Source organism: Tursiops truncatus, chromosome 4, assembly GCF_011762595.2.
Source record: "Tursiops truncatus isolate mTurTru1 chromosome 4, mTurTru1.mat.Y, whole genome shotgun sequence".
NCBI lineage: Eukaryota > Metazoa > Chordata > Mammalia > Artiodactyla > Delphinidae > Tursiops > Tursiops truncatus.
In genome coordinates, this window is record NC_047037.1 from 46586039 (window position 1) to 46590280 (window position 4242).

The 4242-nt window shown below is 42.3% G+C and overlaps 1 pseudogene; it reads left to right on the plus strand.

The window, feature by feature from the left end:
• Positions 1–1021: 1021 nt before the first annotated feature.
• Positions 1022–1538, plus strand: LOC101338145 (nucleotide triphosphate diphosphatase NUDT15 pseudogene; annotated as a pseudogene).
• Positions 1539–4242: the final 2704 nt, after the last annotated feature.

The following is a 4242-nucleotide window of genomic DNA, read 5'->3' on the forward strand; positions in this document are numbered from 1 at the left end:
TGTGACGAGTTGAGAGCAGTGCCTGGCACATTGTTCGTGCTCAGCAACTGTTGGGTAGATTGTTGTTATTAGCAACCTTTTATTTTATTTTTTTTGCGGCACGCAGGCCTCTCACTGTTGTGGCCTCTCCCGCTGCGGAGCACAGGCTCCGGACGCGCAGGCTCAGCGGCCATGGCTCACGGGCCCAGCCGCTCCGTGGCATGTGGGATCTTCTCGGACCGGGGCACGAACCCGCGTCCCCTGCATTGGCAGGCGGACTCTCAACCACTGCGCCACCAGGGAAGCCCCCGTGGGCACTCTTTAGTTCCTATTTGACATCCCTGTGTTGACTGCTTTTTCCTTCTTGAAACTCCCCCTCCTTCAGCTTCCGTGATGCCAGACTCTCTTAATTTTCCTCTTACTTCTCTGGACAGCCTTCTTGGTCAGATTTGTGTGTTCTGTCTCAGGCTGTCTTAATGGTGATATCCCTCAGAGTCCTCTGTTAATCTCCTTTCTCTTTTTTATCTACATGCTTTCACTTCATGATATTATCCACTCCTGTGCCTGAATTACTTTCTATATGGAGATGCCAACACTCTGTACCTTTTCATTTACTTTTTTAACAGATATTTTTAGCACATCTTCTATGTGCCAAACACTGGGATAGCTATTGTGAGTAAAACCGACAGGATTCCTGCTCTCATGCGACTTAGTCTTTAATAGGGAAAGCAGATATAAAACAAATAATCACGCATACGATTCTACACCTATAGATGAGTTAATGGCTCCAAAGTAAAGGAAGACAGTCCTAAGAAAGTATAACACATCAATCTGACCTAGGGTAAAGGAGAAATGCAGGGCTCCTTAAGGCAGTGGTGCTTGGGTAGACATCAACAGGATGCAAATGTACTCACTAGGTAAAGGAGGAGAGGAGGAAATAAAAGAGAGTACAAAGTATTCAAAGAACTTCAAGAAGATCAGTTTTGCTAAAACATCATAAGGGGAAAGGAAGAGCAAGATAGAATTAGACTCTCGCGCTCTGATGGCCAGTGCAGAGCCGCAGGGGCAGCACCCAGGAGTCAGGGTAGGAGTCGTGGTGACCAGCTGCAGGCATCTTCACTGCATCCTCCTGGGGAGGAAGACAGAAAGGGTCATTTGGAGCCTGCAATCTCCAACTTCCCAGGGGCCAACTGGAGTTCGGTGAAAGCTGGAAAGAATGTGCTCAAAGGGAAACCTGGGAAGAAGCAGCTCTTCACCTGAAAAATGTTCGCTTGGCCTCGGTTGTGAATTCTTTCGTTGAGGAAGAGACTTACCATTATGTCACTATTTTAATGAAAGGAGAGGTGGATGTGACTCATGGTTCAGAACCAAAGAATGTAGAGCCTGAGAAAAATGAAAGTTGGGAGTGGATTCCTTGGGAAGAATTTCCTCCCCTGGACCAGCTTTTCTGGGCACTACGTTGTTTAAAGGAACAAGGCTATGATCCATTTAAAGAAGATTTGGATCATCTGGTAGGATATAAAGGCAATCACCTACAGGTGAACAAGGAGACTCCATGATTTGTTTTTTTTTAATGGGTTGGCCATAAAGTTCATTCGGTTTTCCTGTGAGATGGCTCTAGTAGCGCTCAGTTGTCTTTAACTTCATTCGAAGCAATTTTGTTAGATTGTATTGTGACAGCTGTCATATCAGTGTGCATTTAAAGAAACACTTATCAAAATTGGTGAATTTTTGTGTAGCCATTTTAATATTGAAGATGGAAGAAAAAGCAACATTTTTGGCATATTATGCTTATTTGAAACAAGGTAAAAATGCAACTGAAATGCAAAAAAAGATTTGTGCAGTGCATGGAGAAGGTGCTGTGACTGAGCAAACGTGTCAAAAGTGGTTTGCGAAGTTTCGTGCTGGAGATTTCTCGCTGGATGGTGCTCCACGGTCAGGTAGACCAGTTGAAGTTGATAGCGATCAAATCGAGACATTGATTGAGAGCAATGGACATTATACCACTTGGGAGATAGCCAACATACTCAAAATATCCAAATCAACTGTTGAAAAGCATTTGCACCAGCTTGGTTATATGAATCGCTTTGATGTTTGGGTTCCACATAAGTGCCAAAAACCTTCCTGACCGTATTTCTGCATGCGATTCTCTACTGAAATGTAATGAAAACGTTCCATTTTTAAAACAAATTGTGAAGGGCAATGAAAAGTGGATACTGTACAATAATGTGGAATGGAAGAGATCGTGGGGCAAGCGAAATGAGCCACCACCGAGCACACCAAAGGCCGGTCTTCATCCAAAGAAGGTGATGCTGTGTGTATGGTGGGATTGGAAGGGAGTCCTCTAAGTATACCCAACACGCTTTCAGCCAGTACTTGTGAAAAATTTTCAGGGATTGTGTTATGAATTGTATTTCAGACTCAGAAAATGTGATAAATGGTGATGTTGTGGTAACTCTGCTTTCCCTATTTCTCTGTGGTATTGACTGTGCTGTTTGTCATTACCAGTGTGCGTGGAGGAGAGTGCAGAATTTGTCTTAGTGTTTCAGTTCTAATAGAGAACCTAATTCAAGGGCGGGACATTCTGTAACAGTATTCCCATTGCAGAATTTAACACATTTGTTGATTTTCCTCTTTTATTTAAATCAAAAAAAATTTTGGTAATATATTGTGACAGTCCCTGCAACTAGAGCAAACAAGACAGGTCTTTAGGGTGTATTTCCCAGGTTTCCAATTGAGAACCTAAAGCAAGGGAAGTGAGACAAACCATCCAGGATCTGTATCCCATCATTCACAGGCCCTGTCATTTTGGATCTCTCAGTTGATCTGAGATTCGGCTTCCTTATGTGTAAAATGCTATTACACTAGGGCAGTGGATCTCAAAGTGTGACCCAGGGAAGTCCTCAAGACCCTTTCACGGATCCTCAGGGTTAAAGCTGTTTTTGTCGTATGAAGACTTCATTTGCTTTTTTCATTCTCATTCTTTCCTGAGTGTACAGAGGAGTTTGCATGTTGTGTGATAGTGTAGCAGACTGAACGCAAAGCAGATATGAGAGTCTAGCTCTCTTCTATTAAGCTAGACGTGAAAGAAATTGACAAAAATGTAAAACAATGCCACTCTTTTCACTGGTTCTTTTGTTTTTTCTTTAAAGAAAAATACCTATATTTTTTATAAAAATTATGTTAACATATAACGGTTTTTGTTATTTGTAAATAAATTAATAAAAGAATTCTTTAAAAGAGAGAGAGAGAGAGAATTAGAGAAGGAAGCAGAGACCAGACCACACAAGGGCCTCCAGACCACGTTGGTGTTCAGTTTAATCCTAAGAGCAATGGGAAGGAATTGAAGGGTATAAAACAGAGACAGGAGTGAGGGAACGGGTGACATGATCAAATTTTTGTTTTTGAAACATCACTGTGGTGCAGCAGATATTAGAGGACCCAATGGTGGATGGCGGGGGCGAGGGGGGGCTTTAGTTTCATTTGAGTGGTGTCAGTGGACATGAGAAATGGACAGATTTGAGATGTTTTAGGAGATAATTTTGATATAGTAAAATTTGGTATTAGATCAAATGTGGGTGAAGGAAGGGAAAATATCAAGGATGACCCCTAAGTTTAGACTTGTACAGGGAGATAGATGGTAGCTGAAAAATCCCCCCATATTTTTCTCCTGATTTTAGTCCACACACTCAGTTGCCTACTGTCTATATCCCTAACTTCCAATATCACTTGCCCATCAAATCATGATGTCCAAGACTGAACTATTCTTCTAGTATCAAATGTTCCTCCTTCTGTGCTGTGGCAGTGAATGCGGTGAATGCCACAGCCAGCCAGCCAATCGTTCAAGTCAGTTGACCTTGACTCTTTCTTCTCCATCACATCCAGCTAATAACCAAATCATTTTGATTTTCTCTTCTTAAGCTCTTTTATATCTGCCCACATTTCTCTATTTCCACTGCTACTAGCTTAGGTCAAGTCCTCAACATCTTTTATCTGGATTTTGGCTGTAACTTGGCTTCCCTGCCTTCAGTCTCCCACTTCTCTAATCTCTCCTCTGCCCTGCTGGTACCCATGGTCTGTAAAGTAAAGCCATGTCTCCTTAGTATGGCAGAAAAGACTCTCCATAATCAGGCCCTAGCCACATCTTTAGCATAATAATTTTTTGCTTTAATCCTTACTCTACACAGACCAAATAAAGGAACCCTCACAGAGCAATTGTGAGGAAACCATTCAAGAAGGCATCTTCAACCCCTCTAGCACTGT